Genomic DNA, 20387 nt, shown 5'->3' with positions numbered 1-20387 from the left:
AGTCAAGAACTCCGCTGCTGAGAATGTAAATTTTAAATAATAAAATGCATTTTGAAGGCCGCCGTATTTTCAAGAACAACACTCCACTCTACCTTACTGTATTTCATTGCATCAAGGTTATTACGTATCATATCAGAGGGTTATGTGCCTCGTATATGGCATTAAAACAATATTACATGATTGCGGTAATAGGTGTCGCACTTGTTCCAAACATAGAGGCAAACTTGCCTGAAACGAATCATTTATTCAAGGCTAGGCGCATACATTATCATTAGTTTCATGGGTTTTTTTGTGTTTTTTTTTGCATATTAGTCTTAATATTTTCTTTTTAACTCTCCGTAAAATCCGGATTTTAGCGAACAAACGTAATAGTTTCATAACAAGTTTTTCCAGAAATCTATCCACTACCTAAGCATAATATTCCAATCGAAGCTGTTAAAATCATCGATGATTGACCAATCGATTATTATGAAAAAGGTATTTGTAAAATAGCAAATTAGTAGAAATTAAGAAGTACAATAAAAACCCAATATAACAAGTTAATTTTAATATTTTTCTATAATGGTTAAAGAAATTGATGATCTAAGAAAGAACTGAAAGGTATTAAATATGAAATAAATGACTACTCGGTTCATATTCAAATAATATAGCATTTCTACAAAATATTATAGGTTACTAATAAGCTGTGTAAACATGCTTGATATTAAAGAAATGGACGAAATGTTCTTAGATTACAAAGTACTCACATCGAATAAAAACAAACCAAACCAATCATACTTGCTAAAAATATAGCAGAAAGGCTACAAAATGATAGGCATTAGAATGATATTATGGTTCCAGCCACATTTTGAAAAGTTTATTACGTTTATTTTATATTTAACTATAAAATATGACTGGATCCATAATATTCTACACTAATTAATATTTAAATTCAAAGGTAGCAATAGTGACCACAAATGGATTTGTAAAGCAGATGGAATAAAATTAAAAGCAAGCACAATTATAACTACTAAATTGAGCTAACTTCATTATATAAAAATATATTATATTTAATTAGTTTCTAAACATTAGTTTAATTAAAACAAAAGAGTTATACTATATTAAAAAATCTAAAATGATTATTAAAATAATTTCATTTTATGGGCATATTTTAGTAAAAGTTATATAAAATAAGAATTTTTAATTACACCAACAAAAATTCTGTATGCTAATTCTTAAAAAAGTAAATGACGTATAATAATCGGGTGTGGGACCCTTGGGAGTGAGTAGAAAGAGGTAGACTTCTAGGGTAACAAATGGCAATGCTGAACCAAGGAAGTTAACTGAGGTTCGGCTGTTGCTGTTATCCGGGGTGATGAGTTTTTGATTTCGCTCTCTTAAGGTTTTTGCCTTAAGGGAGTACTTTGAGTCTCCGGGGAAGGTGTTCTCCGGCACGGCCCGCTGAGGGGTTCTTGCCGGTGAATTATAAATTATATTATATATATATATATATATATATATATATATATATATATATATATATATATATATATATATATAATTTATATATATATAATTTATATATATATATATATATATATATATATATAAATTATATATATATATATATATATATATATATATAATTTATATATATATAATTTATATATATATATATATATATATATATATATATATATATAATTTATAATTCCGAGGAAAAAAATATATTTTCCTCGGAATTTGGGCGGTTCTGCTCAGTGGTCGGGGAGCCCGTCACTGAGTGGAACCAACGCTGAGATATGGACGATCTTTCGCCCACTATGGAGTGGCCTATGGCCTAGAGATCGTCCGATCCGATTTTTTGAGATTTTACCCTTTACTTACTAATCAGGGTAACAAATGGCAATGCTGTAGCCAATGAAGTTTTAACTGAGGCTCGGCTATTGCCGTTACCTAGCCCTGACTAGAGCTTTTTAGCTCAATAACACTCCATCCACACAGATTTACTTCATTCAGATGACGGGATAAAGAGTCAAGGACTCAGTCCATCGCCCAGTTCTTTTAAGAACTAATCGGGTGTAACATTTTAAAATAAGCAAATAATTTAGAGCAGTAAAACTAAATAGAATTAAATAAATATAAATATAATAAAATTAATAATTTATATAATAAAAGTAAATAATTTATATTTGTGTGAGTTGATTATTGGGTTTATCGATAAATTATAAGCTGATGTAAAAATTCAAAAGACATTGAAAATGTTAATCACCTGTAGAATGCAGACAAGATTTTATGCATAAACAGTATATAATTTCACTATCAGTGTAAAAAAAAAAAGCATATAAACAAGAGCAGATTTTCAAATGAAATTGGTTTTTATGTATATGACTTAACCATAATCTTCATGGTCTTCCTAAACCATCATACTACTGATCATAACATAGCCTATTACATTTACAGCCAAATTTATAACAAATGCTTTTAAAATATTAAACATAATTATGCAAAAAAAGTATAGAAACAAAGTAGTAGAATAATGAACATAAAGGCAAGTAAAAATGGATCATAAATAACGGAAAATTGCTGCAAAACAGTACATTAGAATTATATCGTTTAACAGAGTATAAAATTATTGTAAATATGTAAAAGCAGATGTAGAAGCCTCAATTTTTAAATCGACATTTTGTTCTGCTTTTTGGACTTGATCTACCATTTTCTCTAATTTTATAATTTAATCTGAAAATATTGCTGTTCATTCACGATCATCTCTTTTTCATCTCATGGAAATTCTTGACACAACTGTTTCAGTGCACAAATCAGCACTGTAGGTGAACAGTTTCAAATGATATTATATTAATATACCTCCACTCATTTTGAACAATTCTGTGCGTATATTATTTCTTCTGTTGCTTTTTACCGGTCTGAAGCGAAAATAGCTTAAAGGTAGCTTTTGTTAATATCCTTTTGTATAATAAAGTAGTTGTTGATTTCAGCTGAAAGTTATACTTCCGCGTTACCATGGCAACTGATATACGTCCGCAGCTCAGTGGCAAGACGTTTGCTATTATTTTTAAGTTATTGTTTGAGCTCAGTTTAACCCTTCAACTGCTGATTTTATATTGTACTGACATTGTCCCATGTGCTGAATTAATGTTGCAAAAAATTTATAAATAAAAATCAATTAAAATTCTTACTGAAGTAAGAAGTCCGGACAGCATCAAACATTCTTGATAAACACTTGTTCACTCACAAAAATGGCAATAATAGTATTTTATAAAATTTGCATAATCAAGAGATGTCCACTTGATTAAGAAAATTACACACATTAATTTATGTAGAATCACCAGGATCTTCTTCATCTGAAGTACACAATTCACTTAACTCGGACAATATTTCTCCCGACTGATTTGTTGTTAACAATTAATCAATAAGATGACGCGGATATGTACTGATAGACGCCATATTGTGACATCACGGAAATCCCAGCAGCCACGTGGTTTATGCATCGTGCTGCATATTATTATTATTATTATTATTATTATTATTATTATTATTATTATTCGTGACACCTCCAAGGAGTCCGGAGGACACCTACTGTACAACTCTCAGTCTCCACCGAACCTCTACTACCAATCATCCACATTAACGCCATCTACCGCCCTCCACCACAACTAGTATTTTTTTGTCTGTAAATCGCGTGTGTTCTGTAGGGCCGATTTGTCTGTATACGGGGTGAAAAATCGAGTTAAATCGATTTTTCATCGATCGAGTTAACTCGACCGTAGCAATTAAAGGGTTAAAAAAGAAGAAAGAAATAAATGAGCTATATTTTAGTGCAACGCAATGACATTTTTTCTTTTCATTTTTTTGTGCGAGGAGAAACTCATTCTCATGCAATAAATACAGATGCATGAATAACTCGCCATGGTTACTGCAACTAGCAGATTTGATTTTTATTTATTTATTTTGTACTGAAATATAATCTCATGTAGTGTGTAATTATCATCACGGTTGAAGTGTGCAATTGTTATGGCTGTCATTTTCTGCAAGTGTATTTTATTTTATGAAGAAATATCCCACGTGATTCGTTTCCAAATTCACAGAATGGCTGGTGTCACTATAAAAGAATGCTAATAAGAAACGTATTTTTTTAAAAAATGTTATTTTAGTTTTTAACAATTATCTGGGATCATTTCCTTACTACTAAGTTGTTTCCACCATATTTCGATCAAGCGAACCAGAATTACGTTGTTAACCTCGGTTACTTTTTTTTAACACTAGGGAGGTCGAGGTCGTAATTTTGCAGCATAGGACAAGGTATATCTGAGCGATTCATTACTAGTATGTGCTAAAGTGCAAAAATAAAATAAAGAACAACACTGTAAATATAATACTTGATGGTACAAATTAAGTGAATATTAAATCCAACATTATTTTATAGTCGAATATAGAAATTACAAGAGTTTCGTGTCGAAAATATATATAGAAACTAAACGTTTCGACGGAAACAAGCATAAGTAGTGCAACTTTGGGCAACTCGTTGCAAAGGTGGAACAAGTTACAGATGGCTTTCCTTAGTATTTTCCATAAATGTAAAGCACATCTCCTAGAGGATGTGTATGATAAAAATAAGCCGTTGGCTTTCTATTTCAGTAATACATGATGGTTTATTTATTTTCAGTTACAATATAGAAATTATTGAAACAAAGAAATATAAAGAATAAAAATTTTTCTTAGAAAATAAGCAAGTATTTGTCAGATGTGCCGCGACCTCCGCAGGTCAAATATAACAAATCTTTGCATAACACGTGTTAAACCAAACTGACAGCAACAAAAGCGCGAAATAGCACTCACGCGCAGCTACTCATGACCTTCAACCTATGCAATAGATAGGTTAAAGAATATTCATGTTAACAATTAGCATGTATCTGTTAGATCAGATTCGACCTCCCGAGTGTTGGACAAGAAAAGTAAATTTTATAAACAACAAGTATTTTTAAGGACTTTGCACTTGAATCAAATTTCTGTATTATTTTAAAAAGTACTAGTAATATTAAGTTTATATGAACTCATTTAGGGAGCGTGAAACAATGAACTGAAAAAAAGATATGCTGTATAAATAAAATTATATGTACTTAAAGAAATATTGTTCCGATTTACAATATTTTAAGTATATATGATTTTAATTTATTAATTTCTAATAAAAAACTTGGGAATTGTTATATAGTATAAAAATAATTTGCATTATTTAAAAATGCTTTTAAATTAAAATAATATAATTAGATGTTAATAAGACATTTCTTTAAATTCATAATAATAAGAATATACGATTAAAATAACATTTCTGGCCAGATCATGGGTATAGTCGAATCAATCGACCGTGAGATGCGGTCGATTGGTTCATTAATGCCCTTGGGGGTGATGGATGGCAATGCAAAGCTGTACCAATGAAGTTTAACTGAGGTTCGGCTGTTGCCCCCTTGGGCGATGAGTTTTTGAGTTCGCTCTCTTAAGGTTTTTGCCTTAAGGGAGCACTTTGAGTCCCCGGGGTAGGTGTTCTCCGGCACGGCCCGCTGAGGGGCTTTGTCGGTGAATTATTTTCCTCGGAATTTGAGCGGTTCTGCTCAGTGGTGGGGGAACCCGTCACTGAATGGAACCAACGCTGAGATTAGGACGGTCTTTCGCCCACTATGGAGTGGCCTAGAGATCGTCCGTATTTTTGAGATGTCACCTTTACTTACATAGTCGGTGACTGATTCATTTAATCCAATACCCTTGGAGGGTAATGGATGGCAATGCTGTAGCTAATGAAGTTCTAACTGAGGCTCGGCTATTGCTGTTACCCTCCTGCCATGATCAGAGCTTTAATAGAATAATAACACCTTATCCCTACATTGTCCTGTACAGATAACGGGGAAGATGAAAAGCATTCTTGCTTCGCCCCTTTAAGCCAGTCCTTATAAGGATGGCCAGATCATATAATGAAGTTCTAACTGAGGCTCGGCTATTGCTCTTACTCTTCTGCCATGATCAGAGCTTTAATTGCTCAATAACATCTTATCCATGGCTAGATCGGTGAAGCAAAATTGCTTTTCTGATAAACCAAGGGGCATCCAGAATCATTCTCAGGCACTTTTTCTGCAATCTCTGTAGTTTTAGAATATTTGTATTCACGGTGTGGCTCCATGCGGGGGACGCATAAGTGATGACCGGCCGAATCACCATCTTGAAAATTGTTAATTTTGTTTGTGTATCCAATTTGCTTTGTCTGTTGATTACAGATAGAGTTGGGTTATGACCTTGGATGTCTTTGAGGTAATGTGTCTTATTTGATCAGGGCCGGCCTTCTCTATAAGGGGACCCGAGTGCAAGAAACCTATTGGGTCCTAAAATATTTTTCAAAAGTAAAAATTAAAGAATTCGAAATAAACGTATTGTAAAACCTCTTATCTGCAAATGTTTTGCCACAGGAAAACAAAAAACAAACAAACAACAACAACAAAAAAAAAACATTCGAAATATACGTTTCCGCAAATGTGTACCGACTGTGCCCACTTGATCGTGGGGCTAGGGTGCATCTCATCCGCGAGATGGTCGGCCCTGTATATGATTGCTGAATAGAAGTTTTCTATCCAGGATCACTCCGAGATATTTGACTTCGCTCTGACACGGAATCTTAACTCCCAAAAGATGAATGTCCTCCATATTGTGGATTTTCTTCCTTGTAAACATTATAGCTGAACTCTTCTGTGGGTTAACCTGAATCTTCCAGTCCGCACGCCATCTCTCTAATATATGTATACTGCTTTGCAATCTTCTAGTTGCCAGTTTTGGGCTCAGAGATCTTGCCATTAATGCAGTATCATCTGCTATAATGCAGTGAATGTTGTTCTCGGGTACAGAGGGATGTCTGCTACGTATATTGAGAACAGGAGAGGGGCCAGAAGAGAGCCCTGAGGTACGCCTGCGAAGACCCTTCGTCTGGACAAAACCGTTTCGCTGACCCTGACCTGCATATATCTGTCTTTCAAGTATGAGTGGAGTATTCTTATCAACTTGATTGGAAAGCCGAACTTTATGAGTTTGTAGAGAAGGCCTTGATGTCACACTTTGTCAAACGTCTTCTCTGCATCGATGAAGATGGCAGCAGTACTGATTTTCCAATTAAAACCTTTCGTAATGATTTCTACTAGCCTTTGGATTTGTTGAGTTGTACTATGGGCCTTGCGGAAGCCAAACTGCTCGTCAGGCAAAACTCCTAACCTATCCGTTTCTGCTTGGAGTCTTGTGAGGATCACTTTCTCTGTTACCTTTCCAAGGCTGGACAACAGGCTGATTGGTCTATAGCTCTCGGGAAGGTGATGGTTGTTTCCTGGCTTATTCAGTGGCACGATGGTGGCTGTTTTCTACGCAGTGGGAAAATGATGGAATCTGAAAATTGCATTGGTAATATTGACGAGATGAACTATGGGCTTTCTTGGGAGTAGTTTCATTATTCAGTTAGTTATGCCATCAGGTCCTGGAGCCTTTCTTTTTATTATTTAGGTGTGTGTGAGGATATTTATTACTTCAACCGGAGTAGTCGGAGTGATGTGTTCAGAATTAATAGTGTGCTGCCATAAAGTTAATCTAACATGCCGGCGAATTTTGTACATTAGATTTTCATAAGATGGGTTGCACTGAGATTCTAGGTTATCTATTGGTGCTTCGGCTTTCTCTTCATCTTTGTGAACTGTTCCTTTCTTTGTTTGTATAGGGAGTATGAGTTTCTTTTTGGTGCGGATGACTCTTAGGAATTTCCAGTCTTGATGTTAGCCAATTTGAATTCCCATTAGTGGTTTCTGTGTTTTTGGAAAGCTTCCCAGAGCTGTCTGTTTAGGTTGTTCAATACTGTTTTGTCTTGTGCTGCTCTAGTATTGTGGTATCTCTTTCTAGCTCTATTTTTTGCTCTGATTAGCTCCATGGTTTCTTCTGCGATACGGTTGGTTGGGTGGAAGACAGTGGATTGTCTGAATGATTCTATTGCTTTCTGAATTTGTATGGTTAAATTATTTACTGCTATGTCAATCTCTTCCTTTTTACTGATATTGGGCACCAGACCAATCTTGGCTAACCTATCCCAAGATATGAAAGTGTGTGGAAGAGAGAATTGATTTGATGAACCTAGATTAAGCACTATGGGAATGTGGTCAGAAGATAATTCGTTAACTGCTTCCAATTTATATTGGTATCTTATATTTTTGACAATGACGATGTCTAGCACATCTGAGCTACATGATGGGCTGAAGTGAGTGGACTCAGTGGGACCTGTCACCACTGCAGAGTTCATCAAGAGCTGTGCCAAGCTGTGTGTTTTGAATTGAGGTCTCCTGCTATTATTATGGAATCATTTTGTCCAAGTATGGAGTCCAGATCAGTTGTTAACAGAGGAATGCTTGGGGGTATATAAGCAGCATAAATCTTGAGACTGCCAGCATTGCTGGCATGTACCTCCACCCCAGTCACCTCGAGGTTTACGATTTGAGGGTTGGCTATTGTATTATGATTCAGGTAACTCTTAATATATATGGCAGTACCTCCCCCTCTGGCACCAGTTCTGTCATTTCTGTACATAGTGTATCCACGGATTTTAGGGTTATTGGCTGATCTTAGGTGTGTTTCACTAATCACGATGATATCAGCACTGAGACGAATCGCAAATTCTTGAAGCTCCAAGACCTTGATCATTAAGCCATTCGCATTCCGTGCCACTATCATGAGCGACTTGGGTTCAAATTTTTTACTCATGACAGATGGCTGTTATAATGGTTTGAGTGCCTTGGAGGAATCTCTTTCTGGAAGATGGGCTTGTCTTGCTGAATTCCTGCAGCATGGTGGTAAGCCAGGCAGTTAAAACTGATGTTAGGTTGGAACCCTCTGGCTCGTGAGACGTGGGTAACTTCGTGCTTGCAGCCTCAGAATATGTTTTGATCGTGGTTGTAGGTCATGGTTCTTCCTGTGTGGTTCAAGGTGAGGCGTTTCGAACTGGGGGACGGCCCACTAGGTTGCTTATATGTCATTACGAGGAGGAGCAAGATTTGCTTTTGCTGACCCTCGATTTTTTGGATTGAGAAGGCATCCTTGTAGTTGGCGGGGTGAGGTCCTCTGCAGTTTGCGCAGCAGGCAGGGGTAGTGCATGGCTTGGAGCAGGTGCTGGTCTGGTCCCTCGCCGCTTTTGATGTTGATGCTGATCAATCACGCCGCACTCCAAGCACCTGTAGGCTGCCTTACATAATTTTTGGGCGTGCCCGAACCTTTGGCACCTATGACACTGTCCAGCTGATTATTTTTAAGACGTAGATTTTTAAGACATGTAGATTTTGCATATATATATATATATATATATATATATATATTTAAAAAAATTTCTATCTATACATTTTTATGGCTAACTGTTTTAAAAAATTACCAGAATGAAATAATTTAGTTACCGATTTAAAACATTTTGCAAAGTTATTTTTAATGGCATACTATGCTACTTCCATGTACAATATGTTCCGAATTTTTACCGCCAAAATTTATGTCGTCTGCTATAGTACGCCCACAGATTCGAGACCCTTCGACACTTCTGCGCATGTCACAAAAAGGAGATTCCATTCTGATAATAGGGTAATCAATCCGTCTTCTGGGATGAGTTGTTTATTATTACACGTCGGAAAATTAACTTCTCTTTTATAATCATTGTAGTTTGTAAAGTGGTAACTATTTTGCTTGCATAACAGTTGGGAAATTTTATCTATAAAGCACGTGATTTCGCGTGTTGGCGACCAATTCGTAGGTCCTTCATTTCTTTCTCCCTTTCAATGATAACGTCAAAGAGTCAATTAAATCTCATTCTGAAGAATTGAGTGATTTCGATCTGCTAAATTTAGATGCAGAGCAGGAAGTTCCCGAAGAATATGAAGAAAATTGAACCACTGATAGTCAGCCAAAAGAGATTTCACAGAAACAGTTTGAAAATATTTTTCGTACAATCGAAGTTTTTAAGCAGCAATGCTTAGAGGCTAACCCTCATGAAGAAAAAAGCAGCAAAATTTGCAGAAGAGGCAATAGGGCCATACCGTCGGTTGTATGAAAAAAAGAAACAAAATACCTGGTAAACTACGTTAGCTCAATTCTTTGTTAAGAAGTAGAATAATAAAATTTATATTCTGAATATGTTTTTATTGTCTTTCAGCTTCATGGTTTTCCTTCAAGTAGACCCCGAGACATACCCTAATTCTTTTATTCATGGTTTTCCTTTAACTAGACTCTGAGATATACCCTAATTATTTTATAAAAAAATATTAAGGATCAAAAACGAAATCTGAGGAACGAATTATACTGTTTCCCATAGGTTATGATTAATGCACCTGTTTTAAAGAACGAATTAGACGCACTAATCGAGGGCTGTATATGATATATATATCGAGGGCACAATTATGTATATGATAAACGTACATATATATATATATATATATATATATATATATATATATATATATATATATATATATATATATATATATATATATATATATATATATATATATATATATATATATATATATATATATATATATATATATATATATATATATATATATATATATGAACCGGATCTGATAGAGAATATTTTCTTTTCGTTAGGTACTGAGTTGGTAGAGGATTTTTTTTATTTTTTTTAAATGTTTTTCTAAAAAAGATATATATGAAAATAACTATAAAAGAAGAACCAAGAAAGGTTAGCTAGGTATGATCTCAAGAATAAGAATACGACTTGTTTATAGATACACCCAGCTGATAATTATATAGTCAACTATGTGTTTAGAACTACATTAAAGTTGCTGTTGCTGCAAACCTTCAGGACTTCCTGTTTTGTCCACTAAAGGACATTCACTTGTTTTAATGTAAAACAAAAGCCCATTCGTTCACTGTCCTCTAAAAAACAGTTGACGGAACTATGATTCACTAATAGAACAGTGAAAGATTGGATAACAAATGGATTTTTAATGCTGAAAGTTGTTCTTCGTTTCTAAGAAGACCTTCGGGGACTGGTTTCCAAGGCTCTTATTCGAGGGGGAATCTCCATACTGGCTTTGCAGACAAATGTCTCGAAATAACAGGCTAACAAAAGGCTACAATTTGAGAATTCGCGTCATTATGCAATTAATCCTACAGCAACAGGGTGAATAAAACACCAATAACAACAGAAATGATGGCGAAATTCCCAACGATCACTACGTCATGCATTTCTAGGAAATTATATTATGATCGCTTACTGTAGGAGGAAATAAAAAAATAAAATAAAATAAAAACTGGGTTGGAAATCCCGGAAATGTCTAAGATATGTGTAAAGAAAGCCTTGGGAAATGAATACTTCAGCATGCGGGGATGATGATAATCATTGGACGGTGTTTCTATTATTAATTATCTCAATTAAATTTTTGATTCATTTTTATTTATTTCACCTCGAATTGTCTGATATTCGCTCTAAACTGACTCTGTTTCATAAGATTTTTTCTTAATTTTTTTTTCTACTTCAAACCTTCAGTCAACAAGATAGAGTGGATGAGCTCTCGCTGTCAAAAACCTGCTATCCTGTTTTTCTATGGTACCTGTAAAGGGGATACCCTAATTTAAGACCACTCTTTGGTGTACACAAAGGACACTACAAGCATTAACATCATGACCATATAATTGGATGTAATTAACTCTATACGGATTTCAGTTCATAAAACTATCAAGTAGAAAATTTGAAACAGATTGATGGAATCTAATAAATCTTATAAAGTCCCAAACATTGTCAGTCCTTTCACACTCCAATATTTCACTGATTTACAAATATATATTTTTTCCTTTAAGTATTTTGTTTTTTAAATTGATATTTTTATCCTTTAATTCTACCTCGAAATCTTTAGTAATAGCTAACAAATTATGTTAATTTTTTCTGAAAATTGTTATCATAATTATTATTTAGTAATAGTAATAGATAACAAATGATGTTAATTTCTTCATGAAAATTATTGCAATTTGATTTGAATGAAAAACAAATGGCTATTAAACAACAACTTGTTATTATCTTCAGATAACAAATCTTTTCTTAAAGTTCTTAAAAGAACTGGGAAATGGACTGAGTCCTTGACTTTTTATCCCGTCATCTGAATGAAGAAAATCTGTGTGGATGGGGTGTTGTTGAGCTAAAAGCTCTAGTCATGGCTGGGTAACGGCAATAGCCGAGCCTCTTTAAAATTTCATTGGCTACAGCATTGTCATCTGTTACCCTGGAAGTCCTAAAAAGGACTATCTTAAAAGAACTGGGAAATGGACTGAGTCCTTGACTTTTTATCCCGTCATCTGAATGAAGAAAATCTGTGTGGATGGGGTGTTGTTGTGCTAAAAGCTCTAGTCATGGCTGGGTAACGGCAATAGCCGAGCCTCTTTAAAACTTCATTGGCTACAGCATTGCCATCCGTTACCCTGGAAGTCCTAAAAAGGACTACATCCCTTCAAGAATCCTTCTAATTCTCATTCTTGTAAGGATAAGGACTGGCTTAAAGAGGCGAAGCGGATAAGGACTGGCTTAAAGAGGCGAAGCGGATAAGGACTGGCTTAAAGAGGCGAAGCAAGAATGCTTTTCATATTCCCCGTTATCTGTAGAGGACAGTATAGAGATAAGATGTTATTGAGCTATTAAAGCTCTGATCATGGCAGGAGGGTAACATCAATAGCCGAGCCTCAGTTAGAACTTCATTGGCTACAGCATTGCCATCCATTACCCTCCAAGGGTATTGGATTGAATGAATCAATCACCGCATCTCACGGTCGATTGTTCAACTTTGGAGTCACCTCCTCTAATTCTCATTGATGGGTATTGTAATTTTATAGAAATCAAATGCAAGATTTATTTTGGTGTTAGTTGAAGTGACTCTCATTATTTTAAACTATGTTTATTTTTTTAAACTATTATTATCATCCAAAGCTATTTCTTAAGTAAAAGATATTTCATTAACTACAAAATGTAAATGAATTATTTAATCTTGAGTAAATTCTATGATAATACTATAACGTCACTTTGAATATTGAGTATCCAATTGCTTGACCACAGTTAAAATTATTTTGTATTTTATTTATTTTTTTCCAATTTATTTATTTATTGCAATTTATTTGTTTTTCTATCTGTTATTTATACATTATTTCGATTATAACACATTCAGTATTTTCAAGTTATTTTTATTTATTTCATTTAATAATATTCTTACACTATTTTATAATTAATTAAAATAATTTATTAACAATTTAAACAAAAACAGTCTTTTTTTTTTATTTATTTTATTTGAAGCTGTAAAGTATCTCTTGAACACCAATCATTAAAATAAATAGAAATGAATAAAAGAGCATTAATAGGGTGACGTCACTCATGAGCAGCTCTGAAATAATATGGTTACCCACTAGCACCATAGATAAATACAGAACATAAATTAAATGTAGAAATATTCCTAATTTATGGCTAAAGTTTGGTGTTTAACTTCAATTTAGGAAAGCAAATAGTATAATTTAAGTGAAAAGAAAACGATTAAGTGGAGAAAATTAGTTTTTAAGCTCTATTAGAAGACCTGTAGTTTTATCATCAATGCATATATCAAACTTATTAGAATAGAATGCAAATAAATGACACGCGCCACCTGCTGTGAAATTCAGTTTATAGAAAATTATATTTAATTAAAGTCTTCAATTTCAGAACTACGAAAGAGGATATTAAGAATAAATTTCAAGAGAAAAAAAAAATGTAAGTGAATTGTAAATTTAACAGAATTTTAAATTTTCAAAATTAATATAATTTAAAAGATTATCATTTATATAATTATTTTTTAATTTAACAGAAGCTAATATTTTATTATTTTATATGTCATTTTTATAATCATTAATTGAATTTTTGAACAAAAAATACTAACAGAGAGCGTAAGCGGCATCACATATAAATATAATCGATAAACTATTACAACTCAGAGCATAATATGAACAGAATGATGAACAACAAAGTAATGGCCATATTCTTTAATGGTGCAATGTCTATAGTTTATAGACAATGTATATCAAGATACATTGTCTATATAAACTAAATACATACATGCAATTTCTGATTCATATCGAAGTATTAAGGTAATTCTGGGCAATAGTAAATGGGAAAAGTCAACCATATAGTGCAATCCTGAATTAAATAATAAAAGAAACAGGCTGATACGCTAGAGGAAATTCTTGGGAATCCAACTTTTTAAGAAAATACACGAAAGTGAAAAAAAAAAAAAAATCTACAAACAAGTCCACAACATAACTGAGTACAAATAAAAAAATAACGAATGTCTTGAAATCTATACAAAACTAACACCCACTCACTCCTACGAGATCCTATGCATAATTCATTGTTATTTAGAATTCTGAGATAGTAATTCAATTGTACAAGGTTACTATGCATTGTAATTTCAAAAAAAAAAAAAAAAAAAAAAAAGAAAATATTTCATCCTCACCACGAACAAACACCAATAATAAAAATTTCGTATCAATAGCAATGACAAGTGCAAACGAATATCGGCGTTAGATCGCAGTGCATTTGTTTCGTGTAACGATAATTGAAAAAATATAATTATTTTCATATTTTCAACAGTGACACTCGTCATAATTCAGCTTTCTATCTATAATAAATAAATAATTATATGTTATTTTAACAAATAAAATAAGATTTACAAAAAATAGTTCACCACGCACACGTATCAATAACGAACGTTTCATATCTCACAGAAATAAGGCGCGTAAGCATACTAAAGATACACTGCCGTTTGAGCAGTGTGGGAATGATGTAACGTGCGATGACAAACGCAAACGAATATCGGCGTTAGATCGCAGTGCATTTGTTTTGTAATTTAAAGCGTTAATCAAACAATTCCAATTATTAACTATTCAATCAATGTCAAAACATAAGCTGTAACCTTTAACATGTATTGCATTTATATAATGTTGTAAGCATTATTTATGAACAAACAAAATTTAATTTTTTCATTTTTTCCTTGAGGGTACTGCTGTGCCACAGTGTTTATGTACGGGCCGCCACTGCTCTAATCGTTAGATACTTAGGTACAATTAGGTAACTGCCCGCACAGTTTTTGCTTTCAGAATTTGTAATTTACAGCCAACAATGTTTGAACGTATTATAAAAACGAAGTACACGATAAATTATTTTTGTCACATATTTTATTTCGTAATTTCTCCACTGTCTTCACTCTAACAAAGAAACAAGTAACAAAAAATAATAAAATCTGTGCGTGTGTGTGTGTGTGTGTATATACAGGCTTCTTTGAAAACTCTACTACCTCCTTGTGAGACCGACTCAATTTCAGTTTTAAAAATATACTTAAAATATCTAAAATAAGTGGATATTAAATCCAACATCATTTCAAAGCCGAGTACAGAAACTATAAATGTTTCATGCGAAAGTTGACCAGAGAGCTAGGTAGAATACACCGCCGCCATACTACGAGTTGCCCTAGTCGAACCATATGTGATGACGAACGCTGTCAGCGTCCGTATATTCGCCTCCTATTGGTTCATTATAAGGTATGACTAGCCTGACAGCTGTTTCAAACGCATTGGTTTTCGTCGTCACCCATACTGTTCGGCTAGGGCATAGATGGCGAACCTATGCCACGCGTGCCAGAGGTGGCACGTCCGAGAATTTTCCTGGCACGTCAACGATTTACAGGTGATATCCTTTTATACGCTTATGAATTATTCAATATTATTTTTAATAGTTACAATACGTACAAGTTAAATTTTGTATTTACACCAGAGAGCAGCTATGAAGATGTGCATGTGATTGGTGCGGTATTAACAAAAGGTCGCGCGACCCAAAGGCAACCTACAATTGTTGAGTTGAAATGCTAATTCTCTTCAACCGAATTCCATAACATGTAAAACTGTCATAACAACATTCACTATATATTTCTTAGTTTTAACACATTCACGACGGGGTATCATTTATCATTCTGTTGGAACTTCTCTTTATCGGTGGGCTCAACTCACACAAAGATTCAACCTTTGGTTGACTTTTATTGCTGCTTGTTTGCATTTGAACTGGCATGGGAACTTATACATGCATATATGGCATATTTCAATTTGTAGTAGAATTTTATTTGAAGCAAGCCTTTGTGATCTGTCATAATGACATCGAGAATTTCAAATGCAATAAAACAAACACTTATTTCTTGTAATTGAAAAATTGGACAAGAGTTTTTAGTTAGATACTGTGTTTCCGGTGCAACATATGGTTTTTCTTCAGTCTATACAGCATAGTTTCTGTGAGAGGGAACATGCGATTCATTAGTTAGGGCCGTTTTTATTCCAGCTGTTTCTAATTGCACTATTTGTTGAGAAATATATTTCACAGATTGCAAAAGCCTCCGTACCTTAATCAGGGATGAAATAAAACTACTTGTTTTTCTTGCATCTGCAGTATAATGGCTGTTGGGGAGGGTGTGTTGTTAACCGCAGGGAGCGAGTTACTATGAACATATTTAGACATTTTTTCGTGTGCGAGGCATATGCAACACTTTTTCATGTCTTTTTACGTAAAGTAAAATCAGGGGTGCCATTTATATTCGAATAAATATGGTAAGCGTTTCGCTGACAACTTGACATTCTTCTGCTGCTTCTCTTGCTAACTTCGATGGTGAGTTACAATGCATAAATATTTTTTCTCACTACTGGTTTTTTTCTTCAAACCAACATAATAAAAATCAATTTAATAATACAATAATCAGTTTTACACTGAATAATATTATAAAAATATATAAATAAATATTATAAATAAAATAAAATATTATTTATAAAATATTATAAATGTATAAATAAATAAATTAAGTTAAATTAATTTTCTATTAATTTTTCCCCTATTAAAAACTGCCCGGCACGTCAGCAAATCGATTGGTAAATTTTTGGCAAGCGCTGCTGACTGGGTGATGAGTGAATCAATCACTCATCACCCAGTCCCCTAGCTACCTGGTCAGTTCTTAAAAGAACTGGGCGATGGACTGAGTCCTTGACTCTTTATCCCGTCATCTGAATGAAGAAAATCTGTGTGGATGGGGTGTTATTGAGCTAAACGCTCTAGTCATGGCTGGGTAACGGCAATAGCCGAGCCTCAGTTAAAACTTCATTGGCAGTATTGCCATTTGTCCTGGAATCCTAAAAAGGACTTTCCTCGCCTCATTGCTACCTGATCCTTATAAGGACTGGCTTAAAGGGGCGAAGCAAGAATGCTTTTCATATTCCCCGTTATCTGTAGAGGACAGTGTAGGGATAAGGTGTTATTGAGCTATTAAGGCTCTGATCATGGCAGGAGGGTAAAAGCAATAGCCGAACCTCAGTTAGAACTTCATTGGCTACAGCATTGCCATCCATTACCCTCCAAGGGTATTGAATTGAATGAATCAATCACCGACTATGTAAGTATAAGTATAAGTAAAGGTGAAATCTCAAAAATACGGGCGATCTCTAGTCTCTAGGCCACTCCATAGTGGGCGAAAGACCGTCCTAATCTCAGCGTTGGTTCCACTCAGTGACGGGCTCCCCGACCACTGAGCAGAACCGCTCAAATTCCGAGGAAAATAATTCACCGACAAAGCCCCTCAGCGGGCCGTGCCGGAGAACACCTTCCCAGGAGACTCAAAGTGCTCCCTTAGGGCAGAGAGCGAACTCATTAACCCAGGATAACAGTAACAGCCGAACCTCAGTTAAACTTCATTGGTTCAGCATTGCCAACCGTTACCCTATATGGGCGTCTCATATAAAATAAATCACCGCATCTTATGCAACTTTTATAGTTTCTCTATTCGGCTTTGAAATGGTGTTGGATTTAATATCCACTTATTTTAGATAATTTTGCATCGCCGAAGTGAAGCCTTTTGGCTCTTTATTTTAGTAAATACTTAAAACATATTTTATAATTAAAGCATAATTCTAAAAAGCTTTGAGTCGCTTCCTAGACGGTACATTGATTGGGTCTATTTACCTTATCTAGAACAAGACATCTTGCAGAAGTTTTATTTCTTTTATTCATCTCTCCCACCCCCCTTAAGATGAGATCATTTGTTAACTCTTTCCTTTCTTGAAGTATCTCAAAACTCTTCAGAATCTCATCATTTTCACCATTTCAACCTTTAAGTTATGCTTTTAAATGCGACTTGATTTGTTCTAAGAATTCCATTTGCCGATCGACTTCGGAAAGACTTCAAGTTTATCGGTGTTACTAATAAGACAGCTGATGAGTGTATGTGTTCGCGTCTTGTCATTAAAGCCGTCAGACTTGATCCATGATTGCCACCGCCATGTCACTGTCATTCTATATACCGAGGACTCCAATTATCATGGTGTTTAATTGGCTTAAAACCAAGCTGTGATGCAAGGAAGTACATAGATAAGCGTAATGTCCCTTTATTTGGGCGAACAATCAACAATTCAGCTGGCCCGTTATGGTTAGATGAATTGGATAATAACGGGACATACACACACACACTCTTCATCCAGAAAATGAACGTCTCACGCCATTCTCTGTCCAACGCAATTAAGCATTCATTTGCTGATGACAACAGCGTTCAGTTAGACTTAGCCATATTGTTGGCAATTAGCCAACAGATCCGGTAGCGTTTGGTGACTTCGACAACAGGAAGTGAGGTGATAGCGGTACTTTAATTCCGCGGTAGTTAGGAAGAAAGTGAATCGGAAGGATTTCTTCACTTTTAAGTCTTGTCCCTGACTGAAGATAAAGACATCATTAATTTTCACCTTACTGACAGATTTCTAAGAACCGTGTTTTTCTTTAGAATTCCTTAGAGGTGTGGCTTATCGGAGAAACATGAATCACAAAGGATTGTACTTAATGTGATTTGTTAGAACATTTATGAGAAGTATTGTTCAAATATGTCGCAATTTTTATTTTTCACGCACGTTCTTACTAGAAAAACTACAACTCTACAAACTTGTTTTCTAGAACGATGTGGAATTTTATTTATGATTTCCTTGACATGAAAAAAAATTAATTTACACATAATAAAAAAGTTCTATTATGTAGAGCGTAAAGTTAGTTAATAAAAGGATGTAGAAATATCAAGAAAATATGTGTTTATAAATTCGTATTTCATTTTTCGTTCTTTTGATTCTTAAACAAAAAAAGACCATAAGATTATATAATTGTTTCCGTTGTAAAAATGTATATATAAAATATATAAAAGAGAAGTAAGAAATTATTTATTTGGTTGGGAAGAAGACAGTTTAATCCGCTAATTCATAATCATATATGTATGTCATCACAGGGTATTAATATAATATAGATACTAATAATAAGCGTCCACGTATGCTTACTTTTAAAAATAACCTTATAATTTGTGTAAATTACACAAAGAAACTATAGAAATTCACTACTTTCAATCATGTAAGCAAGATTAAATGTTACACTAAAGACTGTAATTGTACAACATGAAGACCTTATAGTCCTTATAAGGACTGGCTTAAACGGGCGAAGCAAGAATGCTTTTCATCTTCCCCGTTATCTGTAGAGGACAGTGTAGGGATAAGGTGTTATTGAGCTATTAAAGCTCTGATCATGGCAGGAGGATAACAGCAATAGCCGAGCCTCAGTGAGAACTTCATTAGCTACAGCATTGCCATCCATTACCCTCCAAGGGTATAATCACCGCATCTCACGGTCGATTCACAACAACATGAAGATCAAGACCCCATCAAGACATTGCTGACTATAAGGGTGAAGCAGAATGCTTTTTATAATCCCTGCTATTTGATAAGGTTGTTGTGTGAGGAAACGTTTATGAGCTAAGTGCTCTGTCTGAGTGGGTGCGATTTAAAGATCTTCATTTGGAAGTAGGATGGCCTTGGGTCTCCTATATTTGGAGAAGTCTGTTTCATCATAATTTGCTGCTTGTTGCACTAATTCATTTGGATGTGATGAGGATGCTGAGAAGAACTTTACTGCCGAAGACTGCAGGAAAGAGTAGATGTAGGGGATATTTGTATCCCGGTGGAGTTGGACATTTCTGACATACCATGGTACGCTTAAGATCATGCGGAGACATTTGTTTTGCTCTCTCTCTCTCTCTCTCTCTCTCTCTCTCTCTCTCTCTGTAGTTTGAGGATATTTGTACTTGAGGTGTGGCTCCTGGCTGGAGATGCATAAGTAATAATGGGTCGATTAATCATCTGATAAAGGAGCAGTTTTATTTTGGTATCCAGCTTGCTTTTCCTATTGATGAGAGGGTAAAGCTGTGCAATGACTCTTGATGCTTTTGTACATGAGGCTTTTATATGTGGACTGAAGGTTA

At 34.5% G+C, this 20387-nt stretch overlaps 1 long non-coding RNA gene across 2 annotated transcripts in view; it reads left to right on the top strand.

The window, feature by feature from the left end:
- The first annotated feature begins 266 nt into the window (after nucleotides 1–266).
- Nucleotides 267–20387, top strand: part of LOC150103514 (uncharacterized) — a 49116-nt gene continuing 28995 nt past the window's right edge. For both annotated transcript variants that reach the window (XR_016548849.1, XR_016548848.1), the window contains exons 1-2: nucleotides 267–477; nucleotides 13742–13789. This is a non-coding gene — a long non-coding RNA (uncharacterized LOC150103514). The remainder of the gene's footprint in view (nucleotides 478–13741; nucleotides 13790–20387) is intronic.

The sequence above is a fragment of the Typopeltis vanoorti genome, chromosome 9 (genome assembly GCF_054136105.1).
Source record: "Typopeltis vanoorti isolate ZY-2024b chromosome 9, IOZ_Tvanoo_1.0, whole genome shotgun sequence".
Lineage (NCBI taxonomy): Eukaryota > Metazoa > Arthropoda > Arachnida > Uropygi > Thelyphonidae > Typopeltis > Typopeltis vanoorti.
The sequence above is the reverse complement of the archived record's forward strand: the minus strand, read 5'-3'. Positions and strand labels throughout refer to the sequence as shown.